We start from the raw sequence: 27,458 nt of genomic DNA, 5'->3' as shown, positions 1-27,458 counted from the left end.
TTTCAAAACCACAGCAAATAACTAATGTATTGCTTCAGTATTTGAGGGTGAACTCCTAACGACTGATGATAAATGCAGCCATGTGACATAGCATGAAGTTGTATAGAGGCCAAATGGCATCCTGAGCCATCCAAGTAATTATTGTACAACTGACTGTCTGGTCATGGTGGGAGTTAAGGGAACTTTAGCTGGCATCCAAGAATGTCCAACACATATTTTATTTGAGACAGATTTCGGGCCAGAGCTGTTTGAAAAGGTCTGCTGCCATATTGAAAACATCCTTGGGGTCAGATTTATAAAACGTATGTACACATATAAAGAGGCTAGAAAAGTGCTTACCGTATATACTCATGTTTTAAGTTCCCTAGCGGATACGTTGGGGCTTGATTTTACCGTATAATTTCTGGTATTTTATAATGTTGGTCATATAAGTTGAATGCGGAAAACACACGCTATTGGTCCAAGAGATTATGATATGGTAACACCCACCTGAGTACGGAAGAGTATTCGGGCCATGGAGAAGAAAAAAAAAAGTGTATTTCGAGAATAATGTAGAAATGTATTTATTCTCGTAGTTTATTTTGTCATTAAAGTAGAACGTTGTAAACATCATTTAAAAATCAATGTTTAATTTACAAGATATTCTCAAACCCTGTCATAAGTAATGTAGCACATTAAATGCTTTTTGTTAAGTGTTCCCTGACCCATGTTACTTGGTACATACTTCTTAAACTGACTTCCTCTCTTCCTCTCCTTGATTTTATTCTCGACACGTACTTTTTTTTTTCTTCGCTGTGTTCTTAATTTTTTTTTCTTCTCTGTGGCCCTAATACGCTTCTGTACCTGAGAGAGTAACCACAGAGTACACTATTTTTCTATGCATTGTGCCTTCGTGACCACACGGTAATACCTGAATTATTCAGAAGCGATGTTTGCACTGTTTTGTGTTTTTTTGTATCTCACACCCTCATACACTTTTATCATAAGAGCATCCCTTATCTTCGATGGAGCATTCGATCAGAAGAAAATATGAAGCTGGTTTTAAATTAAAAGTCATTGAATTGGCGAAAGAAATTTGTAACTGCGCTGCTGCAACAAAATTCAATGTGTCCGAGAAACTGGTGCAAGATTGGAGGAAGCAAGAAGATGTAAAAAAAAAAAATTAAGTGTCGTAATTTTTGAACGGGCGTATAAGTCGGGGTCTGATTTTATGATTGATTTTTCAGGTTTCAAGACCCGACTTATACGCAAGTATATACGGTAATCAGCTTTCCACTCAGATGTTGGGATTTAGAAAAGAAAACTTGACCGTAGAGCAGGCATATATTCATGGTAACTCTGACCCATGTGTGCACAACATTTTGGAGAAACTGGGAAATAACAACATCCTTGATCAGGAAAATGCAGCCAAATCAGCTATATGATAATTCACGCATATGGTAATTAATACTACCAAGCTGTTATTAGAATGTACATTGACATGACAAACATATTCAACCCCAGAAGTGTTAATTTTGATGTATAGACTCTATTTTAGTTCTCTTTTAAGATGGCCAATGCTGCTTATTTGCACTGAGGAAGTGTTTCATTTTTTCGCCTGTTTATATACAGCCTACCTGTTGTTACTTCTTAGGGAACTAGCTGATAATTCGGGAATGTCTCAACCAGGCTTCATGCCATTAAGCCCACTATGCTGGAAACCATTAACTGATCAGGGAGGCATTACATTCAGTTTTCATATGGTGTGGGTACTCATATGTAATTTGTTTTTACCAACTTAAAAAGGCAATTTGCAGCAGTGCCCTTCTGTCCTTATGTAATCATAGCACTTTACTGCACTAATATTACTTGTACAATAAGTGTATCTAGTAAGAATGAAACACTTTTTGTTAACTGTGAGCTGTTACATTCCATAAATGCATAAGTCACCTGTGATGCCAAGATGAGACTGGAAAATGTCATGGCTTGGTGGTGATTAATTTATTTTGAGGCAACATAGCATTGGCAGACGTGATGCTTCTGCATGTATGGAAGCAATAATATTACAACAAAATGTATTCATTTCAAAATAAATTAATGAAATAAAAGCTAACCTAACACCTGGGAGGTGGTAGCCATTTGTGTTGAAGCATTGTCAGACTGCATGCAGCAAGAAACAGAGGCTGCCAGCTATTAAAGGCAATGGCATCCTTCATCATGGCACTTACTATTCTATTCTGTTGATGCACTCTTCAGTTTTCACAAATTGTCAACATCATTTTTATGTGCAGATCTGATGGTCATTAGATAGTAAAGGGACACCATCATCTACCCTGACGTAATGCCTGCGTACTGTTGTACATGCCGCTCATGCTTGACAAAAGTCCAGTTGTTAAATGGTCAGTACATCAGATTAGACACTGAAACGAGTTTTTATCTTTGCCCAAGGTCTATGGTTTTATATGTAGAAATTACAGAATTTTGATATCATGCAATATACTTGGTCTCTCTTGATGGTGAACTTTGTGGTTTCCCAGATCTTTCCCAGTGGGTCTGAGAATCTTGTTGCAGGCATCATAGATGACATTGTCACCTCCGTATAACACTGGTCCACAAAAAAATATTTTTTGTTTGCTACTGGGAACTTCAGAGCAGCTCTTTTTTACACTGATTTAAGTTTTTACACTGATTTAATATATGAAATCGTAATTAAGCTAGCATGTCAGGTTTTTGAAATACACATCATTGACGTTTTGACACTTTTGAATATCAATATAATACATCAACACGATATCTGGAGTTTGGACTATGTCTCACCAAAATTGTATTGATGTGTTTATTCTGAAAACAAACCAGAAGACGATACCAGAGATATGTTAAAGCATATTTATGTCAACTTACCTCAATATAAAAGTGAGGACATCGTGTCCATAATTACTTGCTTTTGCACTTGTACAGCACATCTGTCTCTCTTTGCAAGAACCAACACTAGTCACCCATCAGGCTCGGAGTGAATTTTCCCCGATATCAGTTTCCCATCACCTTTATATCTTGTTGAAATCTTTCCCCATACTCATCTCTGACATCGTTTAGATTTGGTTGAAAAAAGTTGAGATGAGAATGTAAAAAATGTGTCTTCAGTGACATTCTGGCTCCCGTAAGGTAATACACATTCAGCATATTCTCCACAAGCTCAGTATAATTCTCTGCTCTGTGACTGTCAAGAAAATTCTGGACAACCTGCACGAATGAGGGTGCTGATTCAGTTGGCTTCAGTTTCTTTTTGAACTCATCATCAAGCATCAGTTCACGAATTTTGGGGCCAACAAAAACACTTTCCTTAATTTTGGCTTCACTTTTCTCAAGACCAAACTTATTTCTTAAATGCTGAAACGCATCGCCTTTACTGTCCAGTCACCCTTGTTGTCCAAGACCTGGAATATCATAGCTAAAAAATGGGATGTGCTGGATGAAAATGGTTTTCAGATTTGGAGTCAGCAAGTGTAATTTGTTAAAGTACAGGTGAAAGAATCCCAGTAGCAAAATGCTTGTTGACCAGTGTTAGTGAAATGTTAGAACTTATAAAGGTAACTTATCTGGCCTGTATCAAGCTTAATCTTTGAATGCATGACTGAAATATGTGCCTGTGAGGCATTTTTTTTAACTGTGATTCGACACCTTCTGGTTATTTCCTTTTGGCTTTTGAATTTGATGTAACAGTAAAAGATATGGAAACATAATCATTTACATACCTGGTCTTGTGCCTTTTCATATCTGTTTTTATGTAAATGAGGCCATACATTCTGGTTGCAACTATTTCTGTTTGCCATCATTGTTTATCAGCAGTATGTGCTATTATTAGTACACTTTTTGCTTCATTTAAGCCTTTTATATTTGTATATACTCATGGGTTTCATATTTACAGTACCTAAAAATAATATTCTTCCCCTTTGGAAGTTTGAATGTTTTATTTTTTTACAACATTGAATCACCGTGAATTAAACTTGGCTTTTTTTGACATTGATCAACATAAAAAAACCCTTGATGTCAAAGTTGAAACAGATCTCTGTGCAGTTGTCTGACTTCATAACAAATATAAAACACAAAGTAATTGAATTAGTACTCACCTCTCAGTCCATACCTTTTTGAACACCTTTGGCAGCCATGGCATCCCTGAATATGTGTGTATAGGTCTCTATCAGCTTTGTACAGCTGGACACGGCAATTTTTTCCCCATTCTTCTTTGCAAAACTGCTTAAACTGTATGAAGCTGCATCGGGATCATGAGTGAACAGCCTTTTTTAAGTCCAGCCACAAATTCTCGATTGGATCTGAACTCTGACATGGACACTCCAGGACAACACTTGTTGTTTTTAAGACATTTCTGTTAAGCTCTGGCTTTGCGTGTGGGGGGACTGTCTTGCCTTAAAACAAATCTTTTTCTAAGGTTTAGGTTTCATGCAGCCTCCATTAAACTTTCCTCCGGTATTTCCCTTTATTTTCTCGCATCTTTTTTCCCCTCTACCTTCACAAGCCTTCTAGGTGCTGCTGTAGCGAATTACCACAGCATGATGCGGCCACCACCATGCGTCACGGTGGGGATGGTTTGCTTTTGATAATGTGTAGTGTTCAAACATGGCATTTAGTCTGATGGCAAAAAGAGTCAATTTAGACCTCATTAGACCAGACAACTTTCTTTAGTTGACTTTTGCTTTACTTCAGCCGAGTGTCCCAAATGCCTTCTGGCAAATGCCATGTAAATTTTTTTCTTCCATAAAGCTATAACAGTTCAAAAGTTGTTGCATGCAGTGTAGTCCTTCAGAGCTACCATAGATCTCTTCGTGGCCTCCATCTTCTTGCATAGTTATTCAGTTTCTTCAGTTGATCTGCAGCAGGCAGATTTACAGGTGTGCCATACTCTTTCCTTTTCTTAAAGATTGATTTAACTGGACTCCAAGGGATATTCAATGAATTATATATTCCTTTATCCATCCCAACATGTAATTTTTAATTCTCCTTTTCACCAAGTTGCTGAGAGTGTTCATTTTGTCATCATTGTGCAGGTTAGGCCACCATACTGACTCACTACAAGTTGGACCTTGCAGATGTTGGATCGTTTATACTACAGTCAAATCAAAACCTTGAAGTAATTATCCATCCAACCATCCATTTTCCAACCCACCATATCCTAACACAGGGACACGGGGGTCCGCTGGAGCCAATCCCAACTAGCACAGGGTACAAGGCAGGAACAAATCCTAGTCAGGGCGCCAGCCCACCGCAGGGCACACCCACACACCATGCACACACTAGGGACAATTTAGGATTGCCAGTGCACCTAACCTGCATGTCTTTGGACTGTGGGAGGAAACCCACACAGACACGGGGAGAACATGCAAAATCCACACAGGGAGGACCCGGGAAGCGAACCCGGGTCTCCTTACTGTGAGGCAGCCACATTACCGCTGCGCCACTGTGCTGCCCCTGAACTAATTATATAACTTTTAAAACTGATGAAGGTGATTTAGATATGTCATATTAAAGGTGGTGAAAACTCCTGTGATTGATCATTTTGTGTTTTACATTTGTATTTCATTTAGAATAATTTGCTGAGGTCTGTTTCTGTTTTATAGGCACAGTATACAGTAAAAGGGAACAAAAGGGTTTTGGCTGGCACAAGGATGGACTTCAGAAGTGCTACTTGGCTATGGAATCAGTTTGTATCCAACATTCTTCAGTCTCCTTCTCCTCCTGTCCCGCATCAACAGAGAGTGTTAAGCTTTTCAGGTCAGTGACTCGATTCCCAACTGAATTCATATCATTTCACTAACACTTAAATTCAGTGTCCGTTGTCAAAGGGGATTGCAGAATGCATCAAGTTAAAACAGTATGCATGTCCGTTCTGAAGGTGCACTTACTTTATTGACATATGAAGTATATAAAGTGTCCATATTGAACAGCACAGGTGTGGGGCCTGTAACCCTGGGTTGGAATTCCACAGCCCGCTGTTATCTGTAAAGCGTCTGTTGTTTAGTCTGAGTGGGTTTCCCTACGATATTCCTGAAGATGGGTGTTATGGGTTTACTTGCCATTTCAGAATTTGCCATGTGTGACTGGAGTTTTACTGGTTCTCCATCCAGGGTTGGTTCCTGCCTTGAGCCTGACTTTTCCAGCCTATGCCATGGCCCTCAGTGACTATGCATTGAAAGAAGCGGGTTTGTGAATGTTATATTTTGTATTTTCCTACACTCTCTAGCTGTCTTGGTAAAAACTCAGATTATTATTTTTACTCTGTGTAAAAACGTAAAGTGTATTTTTTTAATCAACGCTTAAGTCTTTTATTCCTTTTTCTTTCTGCTCCAACTTTGGTGTATTTTAAAGTGGTTTGTGCTAAATGAATTAAAGAATCAATATTTGTTTATAAAGGACAATTGCTGATGGCAATTTAAATAAAGACATGTCGATTATGTATTATAATGTCTTGGAGAAAGTGCTACTCATTGGACTTTACAGCTGCATCCTTGGGGGAGGTTGTAATTTATTACATAAATAGATGCCGTCAAGTTGTTTTACAGCGTTCTAGTTTTAAAAAAAAAAAAAAAAAGTGCTTTTGATGAATTGGTTAATAAAAGCATCTCTTTGTGGCTTCTTCTTAAGGCCAGTAGGTTTCTGGGTTACATTCACTGTGGTAGATAGTTTCCCTTCTCGTGATACACATTTTCTTCTTTCATTTCGTTTTTAGCCCATGTCTAATCACAAGAAATGGCTCTTTCTGTATTATTATTAGTCTCTACCATTTATGTAACAAAAGTATAATTGGCTTTTATCAGACAAATGCAGAAAAGTGTTGGTAATAACTAATTTGTAATATAATCTCATGAAAGCAGATTTAACCGGGAAAGACCCTGTCCTTTAGTGGTATACTGTTAAAAGGTAGCAAACCAGGCAAAGTACTAGCTGTGATCTCAAGTATATTGTTTCTCGTCTAAGGATCTGCTAGGATTCCTCCCCTGTCCTCAGTATGTTGTCACAGAATGGCAAAGAGTTCATTTGTCATTTAGCCTACCTGAGTTGGGAGAGTCATTTTGTCACTTTGCCTTGGAGGCTACATTTTAGAATTATTTTCTAGAGCCCTACATCGCGCTCTCTTATCCTATTTGAAAACGGGCAGAAGTTGAGCATTAAAACTGATTTACAATATGGGAGGTTTGTTGTCGAATCTGCCTAAAAATTCTGAAACATAAGAAATTTCAGAGCACAGTAACTTGAGATGCACTTTCATAGAATAGACTTTTCATGTGCAGTTTTTTGGCCACTGACTGTATATATGGATAAACTCAAGCACATTCTTGATGTGAATGAACAGTTCTATCTCCCCACACACACACACACACATACTAACAATACTATTTTTGAAAGATTTGAATATTTGTGCATTGTTTAACACTGCTAGTGAAGTGACTACACAGCTACTGAGGTGCAAAAAATAAATATATTTATACCTTTTTACTGCCACTAGTACAAATTATAAATGGTCTTGCAATTTGCTTTTAATCATTGAGCTGGAAGAAAACACACCCTGAGGTGTTATATATTCAGTACTGTCTATGAAAGATAAAATAAGCAACATTCTATACTTTTTCCTTTGTATTTGTTAGGGGTTTTGGTAGGCATGTTAAGTATCTTGGCTTTGAGATGCAAAGTGATCCGCGACTAAGCATTAAGCAGGCCTTCCGCCACCATAAACAAAAAGAGTTTATTGCTGTGTAAATAGATTTGTATAGACATTCAAGTGAAAAGCTTTGTGTTTTTCATTTAGAATTGTCTCCGCTGCCAGAGATGTAGGTACAAAAATCATTTGCCTTAAGGAATGAAGGCAAAGAAACCGTTTTGTAAGTTTCCTTCTTGCTTTTAGATTACTGAGACCTTGATAAAACACTTTTGTTAAAAAATCTCATATTTTTGGGAAAAATAATGAAAGGTTGCTCATAAAGTAGTTCTACAGAATCTTTTTACAGTGTGTCTCTCTTTTACGTTTTATTGGCAGTTCTGCTTCTCACATGAAAATACTCAGTTTTCATGAACATTTATTTAATATTGCAAAAATAATTGCCAGTGGGTGCTTTGCAGTCCAGGTTGATTCTCAGTTGAAGTACAGTATATTTTCTGTGAGGAGATTTGAATGTTGGCCACTGTTTTTCTCAGAATCTTCAGAAAATATTGGCAGCTATGAAATGGCCTGTCTTGTAATGGACTAGTGTCAGTCCCTGTGAAGCATTTTCACCCTCTTGGAAGTTTTCACATTTTCTTATTATACAACATTAAATAATAGTGGATTTAAATTTGTTTAACAGAAAAAAAAACAATTTTTATTGTCAAAGTGAAAACAGATCACTGCAAAGTGGTTTAAATTAATTACAAACATAAAACACAAAAATCAATTACATATGCATTCAAGTCTGTGCTTACCCAGCCAAGAGAGCCTTGATTCTTTGTGCACCGGTCTCTCTTTCTATTACCTTTGCATATCTGGACACTGCAGTTTTTCCACATTCTTCTTTGCAAAACTGCTCAAGCTCTGTCAGGCTGCATGGAGAACAGGAGTGAACATTCTTTGTCAAATCCAACCATATGACACACCTAAATCATCAATGGGGCAACCAGTTGGTTTTGGAAGTCATGTCAACAACAACAACAACAACATTTATTTAAATAGCACATTTTCATACAAAAAGTAGCTCAAAGTGCTTTACATAATGAAGAAAAGAAAAGTAAAAGACAAAATAAGAAATTAAAATAAGACAACATTAGTTAACATAGAAAAGGAGTAAGGTCCGATAGCCTGGGTGGACAGAAAAAACAAAACAAAACAAAAAAAAAACTCCAAACGGCTGGAGAAAAAAAATGTAATCTGCAGCTAGAAAGTCCAGCTTGTGGTGAGTCAGTATCATGGCATAACCTACATAATAAAGACAAAAGAACACACCAATGAAAAGCCGATAATCTGCCCTCTAATATTCTCACAGCTCTCCATCGCTCAGTGTCCAAGAGCTGGATTATATGGCTGTTGTCCGCTTCACAGTGATGTGTTTGGTCCCTAAAAGTACATTAACTGCCAGCAGTCACTCAATGAGGTTCCAGTTATACCCACTGTGAGGAAATCCAAGGAGCTGAAATCTTACATCATTTGCATACTGTATATGCTGTGCTTGTAATCATGTTTACACTCTACCATAACCTGTCTATCCCATACATTTTGGACCAATAAGACACACTTTTTGTTGTTGCAATTTAAATGTCCAGCAGTATAATTATTTTGGACGACATTGCAAAGTTAAGTCAAATCATAGTATTCTCCATCCCATTTAATTAAGGTCTGTGTCGTTCTGAGCAATTTGCATCGTGACTTCGGAGGCTATCAATGAATGGGATTATGGGGACTCTCCTTTTCCTGGGCTTTGTCTTGCATACGTGTGACCAATTGTGTTTGCTGGCTGGTCAAGTGTTCCATATCTTCATCATTTAAGTGTCTTTTGTGATTTGCTTAACGCTCAGCAGATGTCACTGCTCTTCTTCTTCCGAATATGGGGATTTTTGCCACGTAATTGTCCTCTGTGATTTTCATAATACTCAGCAGATGTTATGCTCTTCTTTTCTTCTTCTTCCTGTGTTGGGGTTCTTAGTCACGTAATGCGATTTTCTTAATGCTCAGCAGATGTCACTGCTCGGCTTTTTCTTTCCAGTATGTCAATTCATTTGCAAATCACTTTGCTGTAATAAACCCAGGACCACAGGAGACATTGCTAAGGTTGCTGCTATCTCAGATTTTTTGAATTTCCAGAATGTTGCAAACCTCTGATTACAACTTTGATCAAGGTTCCAGCCCCATTAGTTTGTGAGTAGTCACAAATAGACCTTAACATCTTATATATAGATGATATTCGTGGGTGTCAATGTGGTTAGCACTCACAGTTCCAGGAGACCAGCCACTGCCTGCGTAGAGTTTTCACATTCTCATGGTTTCTGTTTTTTTTTTCACCTCCAGGTACTCTTTTTTTCCCATCAGTCAGTTGGATTGTGAAGTCTAAAAGTCTCCTGGTGGGAGTGAGTGAAGGAGTGTGTGAATGAACCCTGCGATTTGAAAGAGTTTTACTCTTTGTTAGTTCTTACCTAATACCTTTCTGATGTGCTGTAATAGGCTTCATCTTCCTCTACCAATCACCCTTAAATTTGATTGAATTCATTTGGAAATCCCTGCAACCCTAGAATGGATGGATAGAAAGATATGTTTGGAAATTTGGTGAGTTCATTTAAAATGCAAAGAACACATACAAGTTATACGCTTCACTGAACCATGATATTTTTTGATTTTAATCTTTTTCCTGTGGTGCGTGATCATGGTCTTTTCAACATCTGTCTGTGCCACCTGGCCTTGGCTCTCGTCCATTTATTTCCAGAGAAGTGCTGTTATATGCTTGTTACTCTACGCAAACTGATAGATTATCATTCATTGTTTATAGATGTTGGGACAAAGGTGCAAGCAGTTAATTATGTAACATCTCAAGACGATAAGCAGACCCAGTGCGGCTGCTAAGCTTTTGTATATATAATAGTATGCTTCCTCCTTTTCTTAGCATATCTCTCTGTTTATACAGGTGACCTGGATATTTCATCACTTATTCCAAGTTAGAACTTCCCCTTGGGCGACTCTGCCACATATTATGCAGAGCCTAAGATTCTTCTGGATTTCAGCAGTCCATTCCCCCATATTCTGAACCAGCATAATCTAATTTTAGGGGTTACGGGGAACTGGAGATTTTCAGAAACCAAACCTGAATGAGATGCTAGTCAATTAAAGGGCAGAACAGACCTTTTAAATAATATTAATCTAGTGCATTAGTTAAAGAGGAGGAGGAGTTTGACTCCCAAATGTTTTGATTGTGAACAGACTCATTTCTATCTTATTAGCAAAATCAGACCTTTACACTCATTGGTCTGATAGGCCATGACTGGGGAGTCATAGGAAATGACAGGATAAGAAAGGATGAGCTTTGTGGGACAGCCTTCTGTTAACAAAATGTCTTTTTGTTTACTGAAAGCCTAAGAATAAACGTTTGTTAATAAATACAAAGCACATCTGCTGCCTTAAAAAAATGCTCTTGCTGTAGGAAAGTTGGGGATTCCCCTTTATTGTCTTTCAAATATAAAATGAAAAAGAAACTTCAGGCTGGCATTCTGTGCTAGCAGCAGGTACCCACTGCTGTGCCACGTAAAGAAAGTAAGCTTCTTAATAAGTTGCTGTTAATGCTTTGTTTCTGTCTGAAAAAAAGGGGAATTGAAAATCACATGAAGGTTTTTTTTGTCATATTGCAAATTTAGTCCCTTGTATAACACAACATTATTAACTGAGTATTGCTTTATGTGATAATTAGGAAATCGTTGGAAGTGACAGCATAAAAAAATTCCATGTAATAGGTTAATTATTCTATTTTTACTTCAGAGCCTTTTGTCCACTGGAAGAGATTGATAAAAGGAAACTGAAAGTCTAAAGCACTGGTGATGCAGTCCAAGGGCAGAAGAAGTGAAGCCTGACAATGGGGGTAAAATGTATTTTCTAGCATTGATAAACACAAAAATGTGTATATGGTGTAAGGGATGCAGGTAGTGACCCTGTAGAGCCACCAGAGGCAAGGCTAGATAAAGACCTCCATAGGATGTTGAAGATCAGAATTATCCATCCTTCCTCATACTCCATAAGGAAAATACCCCCACTAGGCACAAGCATATATTCAGACATTATGAACATGACTTACCTCAATAATAAATCAGATACAGGGATTAAATTCCAAAACTTTATATGGTCTACTTGACCCGTATGTTTTTGTCCACTGTGTATTACAATGAATGTAACAAACTAAATGATAAGCGTTGCATCTACAGCAGGAATCAACTTTCTTCTGATAGCATGGCTAACAAATATTAGTTAAGCATTTTTAAAGACCTAGGGTATTTTGGGACAAAGGTGTTACAACTCATTTTGACTTCACATATTTGCAGCAAATAAAATAAAAGATCAGATGTGAGTCCTGAAAAGAAATACTGAATGTATATTGTGAAAGAAATAGTAGGACATGCAACAAAGGTTTGGGGCAGCCACTTGTATAGTTTCCCTGGCTGCAAAAAGCTTAAATTTGCGAACAGTGTTTACAGGTTAGAGTCCAAAACAGAACTGTTTAAGTATGGAAGATGAGGCGTTTTTATAGGTGGTTCACAGGAAGTGATGTGCTTGGGGCCAGCACAGGAAGTGATACCCTTGGGGCCGGGACAGGAAGTGATGTCTGCGGGGCTGGGATAGAAAGGATTTCTTGTTTTTGGTCTGTGGAGAGAAAAGTGCCCCCTGGCTTGGCGTGGAATTGGCGTTTTCTAGTTTTCCGCACGTGTGTGACAATATGTTTACAGGATGTAAAAGTACACATGCAAGTGCAGGGGAAATTTCAACTACAACAAGCACCGAAGGGATGAATAGGCTGTTACTGCAAAGTCTGTCACAGCGGCAACAACAGAAGCTAACAGTTGTAATTATTCTGATAGGACATCCTTCATTTGGATTTGGCTTTTGGTGTACCATGTCTGCTGCAGTGAGTGGTATCACTGTCTTCCACACTGTTGCGGATGTCTTCATTGGACCAATTAGATTGCACATTGCTGCCAAAGCTGCTGGAAGTGGCTATATTATCCTTTCCTTGATTATCACCAAAGTCAGTCTCATTCCTCAGAACTGCAGTATTTACAATTTAGTACTCATGTTTTACGAGTTCTTGTTCTGATGTTTTTTAAGCTGCAAATGTCAGATAGAGTTTTCAACAAAGTGGTGTCTTATGGTTCCCTCCCTTTGTTGATTTTTCTTTCTGCTGCACCACAAGGCTCTCATTTGTGAATAGCCATTCATTTTGACTTTTTCGCTCTTGCGATACAGTAACACGTCAAAGGAACAATCTCATAAAAGTGACCTACTAGACACATACTCTAATTGTGCCCCGTCCATAGCAAACAATCTGCTTTATATTTTGGTCTGATTGGACAGGTTTATAATCACCAGGTTTGAAGTGGAGTAGATTTTGTGATGGATAGCAAGTAGCTGTGCTGTAAAAGTCTGGCCTTTTCCCTTTACTATGCATTTTTTGCATATGCTAAGGCCCTTTGTGAGTAGAGTCCTAGGGTGTACACCCAGGTCATCCTGATGGTAGATCCATCCTTGACCAGGGGTCTCTACTGGGCAAATATTATGAAAGGAAAAAGAAAAACCACATTAAAATACTAAATTTGATCAAGGAACTAGAAGGCAGTGTAGTTGGACTTCTTTAATTTGTTGGGGAGTACAGTACATCTTATCTGGGTGCAGCATGTCCCTGTTTCAAACTGTGCAACACCAAAAGTTGTTGGCCAGGGCTCAAAGTGCCATCTGAACATTAAGTAGTAGAACTTAGAGAGATAAGAGTTTGGCAAGGGCTCATCTAGCAGGCAAAAGAGAGGCCAGGATGTAAAGAAGGTTTCTGGGCAGCACAGAGTGTTTTTTGGAATGCTGCAGTCGTCCAGCCACGTGATTGTTGGTTCTTTGTTTTGTAGAAGTAGGCCTGTGGGGCATTGGTTTTGTATTTGCTGTACTAACAATTACTTATGTTCAGTTATGTTTGATTCCAAAAAAAAAAACAAGTTTTTGCTTTGCGCCCTCCCCCACCATAACCTATTGTCTATAGGGGGAGGATTGAAAGCTTTTGTTTCATCAAAAATTTTGATCTCCGGTTTTTGATGTATCTTGACATTTTAGGGTCCCATAATACGAAAAAATTGATATTACCTCGATGATGAGTGTGTGTGTGTCGGTGTATCACAGCTTCTTGAGGACAATCTAGAGCTTAAATGGCTGGATGGAAAAATACCAAACTCGAAACTTAAGCCTGTTATGAGACACCGATGTGCTGACTAGTTTTTGAGCCAAATTGTGCAAGAGGAACCTTCAAATACCGTAATTCTGTAATTAATTATGAATTCTCCTCGTCAATTGCTATCATAATGACCTATTTTATGATCAGAAAGATCAGCATCAGTGCGGTAAATAATTAGTGAAATGTGATAGAATAGTTTGGGTAACTTGGGGCGGACTCAGGTAACCCCTGTGGAGCATGCATAATCTTAACCAAGTTATTTATAATGAAAACCTTCGCCTGAAATAACTGAGTCAGCTTGAGGCATCATTTAGCAGAGGCCTCCTTTGGTAAAAATTCTAATCATACGTCTTTTAGATGTTTGTACAGCTTTGAACATCCCATCACTGCTATATTTCCCTTTTCTTCATTTTAACAATATTTTGGAAGCTACCTCAAATTGAAGGGAGGCAGTTGGAGATGAGCCATTTTCTACTTCTACTGAAGCTTGTATTCTGCACTGCATCAAGGTCTGAGCTATATCCAAGGCAGTCACAAGAACTTTTTTTTACATTTACTGTATATTTAGAAAAATTACTTATAACCAAGTTTAAGAGTTCTTAGGTGTATCTTATAAAACAGGAAACTCACATGCTCTGTCAGAAAGTTAATATATAATGCGCACTTAAAGGTACAAGACAATAACCGCAACATGCACCCCAATACAGAAGTGCAAAAATCATATTTAAGTAAACACAGTATACTCATTCTACACACAAAGTACAATACATACTGTGCATCCAGAAAGTATTCACAGCGCATCACTTTTTCCACATTTTGCTATGTTACAGCCTTATTCCAAAATGGATTGAATTAAATTTTTTTCCTCAGAATTCCACACACAACACACCATAATAAAAATGTGAAAAAAATGTACTTGAGATTTTTACAAATTTATTACAAATGAAAAAATTGAGAAAGCACATGTACATAAGTAATCACAGCCTTTGCCATGAAGCTCAAAATTGAGCTCAGGTGCATTCCGTTTCCCCTGATCATCCTTGAGATGTTTCTGCAGCTTAATTGGAGTCCACCTGTGGTAAATTCAGTTGATTGGACATGATTTGGAAAGGCACACACCTGTCTAAATAAGGTCCCACAGTTGACAGTTCATGTCAGAGCACAAACCAAGCATGAAGTCAAAGAAATTGTCTGTAGAACTCCGAGACAGGATTGTCTCGAGGCACAAATCTGGGGAAGGTTACAGAAAAATTTCTGCTGCTTTGAAGGTCCCAATGAGCACAGTGGCCTCCATCATCCGTAAGTGGAAGAAGTTCGAAACCACCAGGACTCTTCCTAGAGGTGGCCGGCCATCTAAACTGAGCGATCAGGGGAGAAGGGCCTTAGGCAGGGAGGTGACCAAGAACCCGATGGTCACTCTGTCAGAGCTCCTGAGGTCCTCTGTGGAGAGAGGAGAACCTTCCAGAAGGACAGCCATCTCTGCAGCAATCCACCAATCAGGCCTATATGGTAGAGTGACCAGACGGAAGCCACTCCTTAGTAAAAGGCACATGGCAGCCCGCATGGAGTTTGCCAAAAGGCACCTGAAGGAATCTCAGACCATGAGAAACAAAGTTCACTGGTCTGATGAGACAAAGATTGAACTCTTTGGTGTGAATGCCAGGCGTCACGTTTGGAGGAAACCAGGCACCGCTCATCACCAGGCCAATACCATCCCTACAGTGAAGCATGGTGGTGGCAGCATCATGCTGTGGGGATGCTTTTCCAGCAGCAGGAACTGGGAGACTAGTCAGGATAAAGGGAAAGATGACTGCAGCAATGTACAGAGACATCCTGGATGAAAACCTGCTCCAGAGTGTTCTTGACCTCAGACTGGGGTGACAGTTCATCTTTCAGCAGGACAATGACCCAAAGCACACAGCCAAGATATCAAAGGAGTGGTTTCAGGACAACTCTGTGAATGTCCTTGAGTGGCCCAGCCAGAGCCCAGACTTGAATCCGATTGAACATCTCAGGAGAGATCTTAAAATGGCTGTGCACCGATGCTTCCCATCCAACCTGATGGAGCTTGAGAGGTGCTGCAAAGAGGAATGGGCGAAACTGGCCAAGGATAGGTGTGCCAAGGTTGTGGCCTCATATTCAAAAAGACTTGAGGCTGTAATTGCTTCCAAAGGTGCATCGACAAAGTATTGAGCAAAGGATGTGAATACTTATGTACATATGATTTCTCAGTTTTTTTTATTTTTAATAAATTTGCAAAAACCTCAAGTAAACTTTTTTCACGTTGTCATTATGGGGTGTTGTATGTAGAATTCTGAGGAAAAAAATTAATTGAATCCATTTTGGAATAAGGCTGTAACATAACAAAATGTGGAAAAAGTGATGCGCTGTGAATACTTTCTGGATGCACTGTATGCTCTATAGTATCAGATTTTATGCATGTCAGCATAGTTCCTTAAATTATGGTAGGGTTCTGGGTTGCATACAGTTTGCGATGGGTTGTTGTGGGCAGTTAAAGCAATCAACATTGCTCTGCTATGACTGTCAGCAGGGATTCTCCAAGAGGGACAGCCCTCCAACACCCACCAAATTATGACTGTCAGCAGCAATACCAACAGTGTTCACATGGCAGGGTAACTGCGTGAGTGTTACGATTCGAAGTGTTAGACCATAACAAAGAGGCTGTGAGGCCTCCTAAAGACTCCACAAGCCAGGCCAGACCTTCCCAGCTTGTCAGGAATAAGCCTCATACAAAGCAATCTGGCCTTCCAGCTCCACATGGAGGCTTCGACCTACTTAGGGCTAAAATGAAGAACTGACTTTGAAAGTTTTAATGTCCCATGGATGTATAAAATACACAAAAATGTCCTTTTAGGGAAAAGTACTTTCAAAACCTTTGGCTGGAAGGGATAAGGTCACAAAGTATATTTAAAGATGCAAGAAATCCCAATATGCAATCCAAATGTTAGTATTCATAAAACAGAAGCAAAAATTAAAAAAACTAGAAAAATCAAAACTTACAAATGCACTTTAAGAAACGACAATGGATAACTGAAGGATCCACTCTGCTGTGGAATATAAAGGCTGAGGATGGGCCTTCAGTGGTGATATCAGTGTGACTCCTTCTCTCAGGTCTCGACCCACAAAGTACAAGGATCATAACAGAACAATTAATTGCACAAAGATAGTAAATAATACACACAACTAACAGCAAAAACACAGAATTATGATTCAAAGTTAATAGAAACAACAGAAAATAAGTAACAAGCCAGGGAATATGTCATATTAAAGTGTGGCACTTTTTTTTCTGCTTGCATTTTGTTTTTGAAGCACTTCTTTGGTTCACAACAACGGGAGAATGAAATTGCCACTCTTTTTAGGGTGCAGTTTTACTGTTTATTATTGTTTGATGTTCAAGGCCATTATTGCAATTAACTGTTATTAAGTGTATGCTTCAGTCCATCCACCATGTTGTTAGCTAAAATAAGCTGAGTATAAATTCAGAAAAAAGGTCATTTAGTTAGGTTGTTTCCTTTTGTTTTAGCATACTTTATCCTCAAAATGGAGTGCTTCTGAATTCTACACTCTTAACTAACTTAAGCTTCAGTGCTGGTCTGTAGGAGGGTGACCTTGTTACATTTTTGTTTGTGAAAAATTACCTTCATCTTTACCTTAATCTTCATGTTGAAACAGGTATCATAATGTTGCACATACAATGGCTATGTACAGTACATGTGTCTTAAAAAGCATCTATTCTGCATGATGCTAGGCAGAAGTACAAGGTGACATGGTTTTTCTTTGGATTTTATGTATCTGTATAGTTATATAAGACATGAATATACTAACTGATAGCATTCTATATTTCTAATTTATTGTATTTTCCATAGTAGCAGAATAAGATTTCAGAGATGACACTGCAGCAGTATATACGGGCCCCCCTGACTATCACAGGGTATTATGTATACTGATCCCTCAAACCATGCAATTGAAGCAACACACACTGGCAGAGTAAAGACTGAAGGCAAACAAAATAGATTTAACTGCTGGCTATAGGAGCTGCAGGACATGCATCATGGAAAAGGTGGATAGCATTAGTCATAGTTTTGCCCTAACCTCCATTGAGTCTCTAGTCAATCTCGTAATACAGCTAGTCCTCCTAATCAGTTAATCCAGGCACCTGTCATCTCCTGAGATGATGTTACCAACTCAGCAGACATCCACAGTTCCCCCATTTTGCCTTGAGCCCTTTCTAAGTCTTCCAACTGCTGATATATATCTGTATGGACATCCCTATTGCCTGAAGCTATAGTCTCCATTATTTAGAATTCAAATGGTGTTCTGAAAATAATAATGCTGTTTTGTGAGTTTAGGCTTAGCATGATTTCATTATCCAATGAGAAATTTGTTTGCAACTGGGATATAAAGAAATATAACATTCCAAAAGATATTGTTAAAGACTGAACACACATCTGGAATTTTCGAAGACAAAAATGTTGAATTCTGGTTATAGAGTGTAATAATTAAAGTTTGTCAGGATACATTCCCTGTGTATGCCTACTTGCTAATGTAGTGTTCAAAATACGTACTGTACAGTCCTGGGAATTAATGCTTAGCATTAAAGCAGAAGAGATCGGTTTTGGTCTCTTTGGAGCATACATTCTGCTTCCTGTTCATGTTTTCCACATGCCTCCTTGCATACTGTGGTCAAGATCTGATTGGTGATTCCTTTTCTTGAATCCAAAATTAGGTACTGTAGATGTTAAGCAACTGCCATCACATTCATAAATCCATGAAAGACTAACCTCTTTATAGTGGCCATAGCCTCTTGGTGGTCTCTGTCTCTTCTCACTAGCACACACTATAATTCTGAGAGCCATTTATTCAACATTAGGGGTATCAAACTCAAATCCTGGATGGTATCAGTGGCAGCAATTTTTATTCCAGCCTCTTATTTTACAATACAACTGCTGATGGCACAATTTTCTTTTGTATTCATTTTGATTGGTTTGCTTTTTGGGATTCAGAACTTCTTCTTTGTTCTTCATCTGCAGCCAAACAATTAATGAGATGCAAACCAAGGCAGCAGATGAGGTTTCAGACAGGCCTACTTTTCACTCCAACAAATTTTCTATTGCTTGTGATTTAATTCAGTGGCTTCTCAGTGCTCTCATTCTGCCATACCAGACATGTCCACGATTGTGCATTTTCTTTTTTCATTATCTAAATGTTGTGTAGAGTAGACCAGATCAGTATTTCTTTTCAGATATTTTTATTGAGACAGATATTGTATGATGAACACACAAGTTTAAATAAGGTCATGTTAGTCTGATAATCTGTTGGCTTGTTTTGCATTTTATTATTGTTTGGCTGATGATTAAAAAAACAAAATACAGGCCTGTAAAATCACAGCAACATAGTATGTTCCATTAGCACTAGTAATTAGTCACTAATGAAAAAGTTGACTGGAATGAAAAGCTGCAGCCACTGCAGCCCTCCAGGATACGAGTTTGACGGCACTGTTGTACATAGATTCAAAGAAGTGCCATGTGATCTACATTTCATTGTAATAGATTTAGGCACACTTGGTGGCACAATGCCAGGAGCTGTTGCCTCTAATTTCTAGAGTTCTGGGTTTGACTCCGCATATAGTTGATCTCCATTGGGATTTTGCACATTCTTTCCATGTCTGTGTGACTTTTACTTTGGGTTTTCCTCTCACATCCCCAATAATATGCAGCTGACATTAACTGGCAAGTCCTAAATGGCCCTGGGCGTGTGTGAGAATGTGAATGAGCACTGCTGTGCACTGGCACCTGGTCCAGGGCTGGTTATTGTACCCATTGCTGTTGGGATACATACTGGTCCTCTGCATCTCTTAACTGCACATTTGAGATCGTCATTTATGGTTTTGATATGTTAAGATATGAAGAATATATAAAGTTGACCAAGTCAGGATTTAAATGCAGTATATCAAAAATGAGTTCATAGTTAGAGATTTGATTGTAGTGACCAGAAAAAACACAGAAACACACTTACAGATGTCACACACATGCACATGGGAGGCGGTCTATGGGCTTAACGAAGGATAAAACACAAAGGTAAGGGGTTGACGAAGTGCACTGATGTCATTTCTCCCTCCTCTGCAGAACCCAAATGGAAAGACCAGTTAAAACCTAACCAGCTTCCACTTCCCTCTCCAAACCATGCCCTCCTGCTGACCTCACTTCCGCCAGTGCCCTGTTGGACCCTCCTCTTCCTTCCCACCGCCTATAAAGCCAGTCACTTGCCTTCCCCAGTCAGTTCCATTCTGGACTCAGTCTTTTGATACTACTCTATCTAGCTATCGACTAGCACTAAAGACAATATGCGGGGTGGATCCCCAAACCTTTCTCTTGTTTCTGTGTTCTCTTTTACACAGAGAATTCCAGAAAGTAGACAACACAGTAGTAAGAAATCCTCCCAACTATTACTATTTAATCTTCTTTCTGTTCTACTGCCACACTAAAGGTTGCTTTAGGTTAACCTCCTCTGACTCATCATACCACCTTTTGATAGCCCTGTGAATTAGTAGTCATTGAGTCTTTAACCAGTCAAAGCACTTTGAAGAACCAGCCTTGAGAGAAATACAGAGAAGAACCAGAGCTCCTCTTTAGTTGAGGTGCATTTCTTTCTTTCTATTTCAGAGATCCCAAATATTTTTGACATCCGGTATAGTTCTTAATAAGATACTTTACTTGACTAGCATCTAGAAAACCAAGTGGTCTGGAAGGCCTCACCTCATTTGTAAAAAAATTATTAAGTTCTGCAAATCTGTCAGGCCATAAGCTCTGCCAAGGTGCATACCCAATAACGGATGCCATGAAGTGGGGAAAGAGGACAAAGCAAGCTGTCAAGCTGCTGTTTAATTTTGTGCTTTGTTAATGAAATAGCACTGCCAGGCTTGGTGCCAAGTGACAGTTAAAGCAGGCAGGGACTTAATCATCTCTGCATTCATTATTTGAATGTGCTTTTCTAGGATGAATTCTGTATAAAAGAAGGCATGAACTTCTTTAGTTCATCACAGGGCACTGTATACTGTATATATATATATATATATATATATATATATATATACACATGTATATATATATATACAGTATATATATACTGTATATATATATATACTGTAAAACTTTGGATTGTGAGTAACTTGGTCTGCAAGTATTTTTCAAGACGAGCTAAAATTTGCAATACATTTTAACTTGATAAACAAGCAAGGTCTTGCAATATGAGTAGTCCGTATATGCTTTGTCCACCGAGCATGACGTGATCACAACTGAGCTGATGGTTCTTCTCTCTCTCTTGCTGTGGGATTGTGGGTTATCGTCTCCCATTCTCAATCTCAGTTGGTGTGCCTCACTCATATAGTCAACATTTGTACGAGCGTATACTGTTTACTATAGCATGGTGACCACGTGTGTGTGCTGTGACGTGTGAGTCCCTGTCTTGCACCCCAAAACATGAAGCTGAGTCTCGGTACTTTAGCAACACCAGCTTTATTCAGCTTGAAACAGGAACAGCACAGTTATTTATAATAGTGGGATCTGTCACTCTCCTATACACAGTTACAGCAGTCAAACAGTATCATGGCCAGGTTAGTGGACAAGTAATACTGTGCCCTGCATTTATAATGTTCCTTGTATCACTCATCAATGGCAGGTGCTTACAGCATGTCCGCAATCTTTTCGGATTTACTTTTACGGCAAACTGCTACAGTGCTGGGAGCCTGCGGTTGCTTTGAGACGCTCATCCGCGTGTTGTCCTGTTGGGTGGAATCCCAAAAGAGTTTAGAAACCTTACAGTGCATAAAGCATTTTTTTTATTTTGTGTCCAAGTGTAGTGACTCTTCAGACAAAAGCAACTGTCATTGGATAGGTTCCTTGTTAAAGTCGCAAAAAAAGAAGAGAATTCCAGTGAGCCAACAGATAGCAGGGATTCAGTTAGTTAGAGTGAAAGTCATCCTACACAATAACCCTCCTCTCTCTCGTCTCCCTCACACCAGCCATGATTCTTTTCAAAGGTAAAGTGCAGGTTAATTTGTTTTATGTATTTTTACTTTATATTTTGTATTAATCATTTTTATATGAATACTTTTGGGTTGTGGAACGAATCATCTGAGTTTCCATTATTTCTTATGGGGAAATTCGCTTTGATATACGAATGCTTTGGATTACAAGCACATTTCTGGAATGAATTATGCTCACAAACCAAGGCACCACTGTATATATATTGTCACAAAAACAGACTCAAGAGTCATAAAAAGGTTTGGGGCAGCCATCCATATAATATTCCCTGGCTGCAAATGGATAAATTGCTAACGCTGATGTGCTCAGATAGGAGTCCAAAACAGAACTGATTAGGTTAGTCAAATATGGCAGCTTTAAAGGCCAGAAAAGGAAATTAAGTCTTCGAGGGCAGAAGCGGAAGGGCCCCCTTACATAGGTTTGTACCCGGACATGACGTCATCAAAAGGACCGGAACAGGAAGTCTCTTCGGTCATGGGTTCTTCACCGGAAGTGACATCATCTAAGTGTCCAGAGCTGAAAGTGACATCATTAGGGATAGGTGGAATTTCCCATGATCAGTCTGCAGGAAAGTGAGAAAAAATGTCAGTGCACTCCACCACCCCATGGTCTGGCATGGAATTATTCTGATTTAGACCCTCTAGCTGCCTCCCATGCTCATGTGTGTGACAATATAAAAAAAAAATAAATATATATATATATATATTTACACTAGCAAAATACCAGCCTTAGGGGAGAAGTAGTGTGTTAAAGAAGCAATGAAAAGAAAAGGAAACATTTTGAAAATAACATAACCTGATTGTCAATGTAATTGTTTTTTCACTGTTGTGAGTGATGAGTGTTGTTGTCATATATATATATATATATATATATATATATATATATATATATATATATATATATATATATATATATATATATATATATATATATATATATATATATATATACACACACACACATAAACATATATATCTATACATATCTATACATATACACATTGTGAACGGCACCCGGGCACAGACAGGCGGACATGTTGTTTTTTAAACCACCACACGTTTATTACAGAGAATATTTACAATAATTATGGTCACAAAGACCCCCAAATAACGGTCACAAAGACCCAGTTCAGTGCACAAACCCCAAATCACCCAAAGTCCTGGCCACAATGCCTTTCTTCGGGCCGCCTCCACTCTCCACTGCTTCGTCCTCCTTCCACCCGACTCCAGCCTCGAATGAAGGGAGACGGACCCTTTTATACAGGACCCGGATGAGCCCCAGGTGTTCCCGGCATTCCTCCTCTAGCCACGCCCCAGCGTGGCGGAAGTGCCGGCTGTTCTCCCGGCAGCTCTCCGGGTATCCTCCAAAGTCTTCCCCCCAGCACTTCCTGGTGTGGCGGGAGTGCTGGGGAAACAAGTCCCCAAGGCATTGGGCGCCTCCTGGCGGTGACCACGGGCCCCTACAGGGAAAGGCTTCCATGCCCTTGACCCGTGGCCCCCAAAGCAACCCGGAAGGCAAACCCCACGTGGTCCAGGCAGGGCTCTGACCCTCTTCCGGTCCCTCCTGGCGTCCCGGCCGGGTCATGGCCCCTGGCATCCCTGACAACATATATACATACATATATATATCTACATATATACACACACATACATACATACACACACATATATACACACAAATACATGTATATATATATATATATATATATACATACATACACACACATATATAAACATATATATACATATACATACATATCTACATATATACACACACAGCTATTTCAGATCAGTGCAATACGCTGTTTGTTAAAACGGTTGACTCCGCTCTTATGTGCAATAACAAATCAAATCATTCAGTTGTCTTTGCTCATATGTCATTTTAGAGCTGGACGCCTGGCATCTTTTTGGCCACAAGTTCGTTTCTGTTTGGTGTGAGGTTCTGTGTTGTGGAGATTCTCAGGATGGATTGCAGGTGCTCATCAGTGAGGCGACTCCTGTGTGCTGTTTTGTTAGTCTTTATCACTGAGAAGAGCTTCTCACACAGATATGTGCTACCAAACATGCACAAGGTTCGAGCCGCATGTAGACGGACTTTTTGTTCTTCAAAGTCACCAAAGCGCCGTGCAAACTCAGTGCGCAATAACTCTAGCTTCGCAATAACTTGCAGCATCATAAGGTAGACTTGATTAACGCGGTAAGTGTTGGCAAGGCAGCTGAAGAGCTGCATTATGGGATCTGTAGTTTATTGTGTTACCAGCGCTTCATATACCCGGCCATTAATAACAATAATACAGTATATAAAATTATCTCGGGCCGGATATAATTACACGCGGGCGGATGTGGCCCGGCCCTTGAGTTTGACACATATGGACTAAATAGAACTTGAAAAGATATATTTTTCAAATGTGATCGCGCAATTCAGATAGAGTTGACGCACTACAGCCTGCATACCTCAATGAGTCATCCTCCCCTCGCTCTTTCTTTTTACCGTTCATCTAATGAATACACTGAGTATGGCTTTACCAAAACAATCATTGATGGCGAATAAAGTATCCATTATTCGAGTATGTAGATCGTATATATATATACATATATATATACCCGTGTATCGCAGCGAGAAGTAGTGTGTTAAAAAGCTAGAAAAGAAAAGGGAACATTTTAAAAATAACGTAACATGACTGTCAATATACAGTATTTGTTTTGTGAGTGTTACTGAGTGTTGCTGTCATCAAGGATTTGATTATCATTATTTCTTTCAATCAGGTTCGTATTTGTAGGATGTGTTGTGTTCAAGTTACATTCCGTGTTTGTCAATCGTTGTAAAGATGACAGGTTTCATTCATCGATTCGTTTCTTACTGCATCAATAAACAGCTCGTCTTCTTCTTTATCTGAGACCTGACACACTGCATGCACGGGTTTTTTTTACACTGTCTTCCTTTAGCGGGACATTGACTTTTTCCAACGTGTGCTTTGTTTCCGCAGTAGCTAGATTTATGAATATGCTTGTAAGTATCAGGCGCTTCATATTTTTGCTGCCTTTTCAATTGTGTAATTCGGTTTTGTTCAGCGCTCTTTGGAACTGTTGCTTTTATCTGTACACTCGCCAGTTCACGTGAGCCACTCGGTGTACATGCATCGAAGTTTCCCAGCTGTGCTGGTGCCATCTCGTGCTATGTCCATAGCTGTATTTAATGTTACCTTAGTCCTGGCACTTAAAACTTTCTCTCGCAGTTTCGCTGAGTTTGTGTCAAACACCACCCTGACCATCTCATCTTCCTCTCCATAAGCACAGTCCTTCACCCGTGAATATTTACCCGTGGCAGTTTGCTATTGGATTGCCGCTGACGGACGGCCTTATATGGGCAGGCACTTAATTACAAACGCCAGCGCAGCCTGTCTATGAACTTAATTTAAAGTGTAGGTTTACATCGTGCTTTGTTTCAAGTAGCAGAACTCATGAATATGGTTGTATATGTCACTCGCTCGCTTCTTATTGTTTCGCTGCCTTCTCAATTATATAATGCATGTTTTCTTCAGCGCTTTTTTGAGGTCTTCCTGGTTTTCTATGTACTGCGTGATTACGTGAGAGGCGTGATGATGTCACACGAAACTCCGCCCCCATGGCGTTGAAGCTCATCTCCATTACAGTAAATGGAGAAAAACTGCTTCCAGTTATGACCATTACGCGTAGAATTTCGATATAAAACCTGCCCAACTTTTGTAAGGAAGCTGTAAGGAATGAACCTGCCAAATTTCAGCCTTCCACCCACACGGGAAGTTGGAGAATTAGTGATGAGTCAGTGAGTGAGTGAGTGAGTGAGTGAGTGAGTGAGTGAGTGAGTGAGTGAGGGCTTTGCCTTTTATTAGTATATATATATATATATATATATATATATATATATATATATATATATATATATATATATATATATATATATATATATATACATATATATATATATATACATACATACATATATATATATATATATATATATATATATATATATATATATATATATATATATATATATATATATATACACATATATATATATATGTGATTGGTTGCTTTAAATTGCCCTATACATATATCTGTATAGGGCAATTTAAAGTAGCCAATCACCTATTGGCAGCTATTCTTTTATATAATGTCTTCCATGCTGAGCATAATTTACAGGGTTGCATAACCAAAAGCAGTAAAAAAAAAATAGTCCCATATCTTCATAATACTTAATTTGGGTAAGGCTGTTGTGAAATATGAACTGGATATTTTCATCATAATTTCATCCATCATTAGATATTTTCCTTACTGCATCATTTAGTTTTTCTGATGTGCATGCGTGAAAAATAAATTATCATCAGTTGTTAATGATTGCCGTCTCATTTTCAAGCTAGTGCATGCATCACTCTGGTGGGTGATAGCATATTTATCCTGCTTACTAATTCTGCCTTGTGGTGTGGAGCTGCAGAATTTTCTTTTGACTGAGTGATTCTGGACCAGAAATGGAGTTATTAGTTGCTGTGGACTGATTATTACGTTAATCTTTTGTAAATTGAGTTTATCCGCTGGCTTTTTTCACTTTAAACTTAATGGGTTCATTTTGTGTTGGTGTTTCTACAGTGAGAATTCTAGAAGATACTTGGTGGGCAGTTGAGTGAATCTGTCTCAGATGTGATGTTGCAGCAAACTTTCCCAGCTGCAGGGTTGCCTTGCTTTATTCCTCTTTTATGTTTATAAAAGTGAACATCACCATGTACTATGGTTGCATAATTCAAGTAGACTAAGTTTAATTCCTGCATGAAATTCTTCTCTGTGTAGTTTTTGTACATTCCCCCAGTGATGATGTGAAAGTCTCCTCTTGGTACACCAACATCTCATTGGAGTGCAGGGTGAAGTTGATTGGTGATATTCTGATTTAGCCCATGAGTGTTTGCATGAGTGTGTCCTTCCGTGAACTGGCAGCCCATTCATAGTTAGCCTCGGCCCATCTATAACCCAATAAGTGATTTAGATAGGATAAAAAATGGGTGGATTAACTTAAAATATCATAATAAAGATTGCTATTGGGAGGTTTCAAATTTCAAACATTTGGAATCGGATATCCATTTTCCTCAATTGTGTCTTTCTTGTAAGAATGTCATCTTTGAGTTCTGGAGCTCTGCTTCTTTTCATTTTTTTACCTCTTAAAAGCTTGATATTCATCATCAAATGTACATAATGTAGCTGCCTAGTGTAAAGCTTGTGTTGATTAGCATTTCCTTCTTTGGTTCTTTTCTTGTAACAGCTGAAAGTCATATAGATTAGGTTAACTGAGAACTCTGACCGGAATTATGGTGAGTATGTCTCATGGTGGACCAGTGTAGTGTATGCAGTTATTTCCTAAATGCATATAATAAATAGATGATTGATATTCCATAATGAGGAAAACAAGTGCTAAAAGTTATTTTTTTATGAAAAAAACA

This window comes from Polypterus senegalus, chromosome 15 (assembly GCF_016835505.1).
Source record: "Polypterus senegalus isolate Bchr_013 chromosome 15, ASM1683550v1, whole genome shotgun sequence".
In the NCBI taxonomy this organism is placed as follows: Eukaryota; Metazoa; Chordata; class Cladistia; order Polypteriformes; family Polypteridae; genus Polypterus; species Polypterus senegalus.
This window is presented reverse-complemented; position numbering follows the sequence as displayed.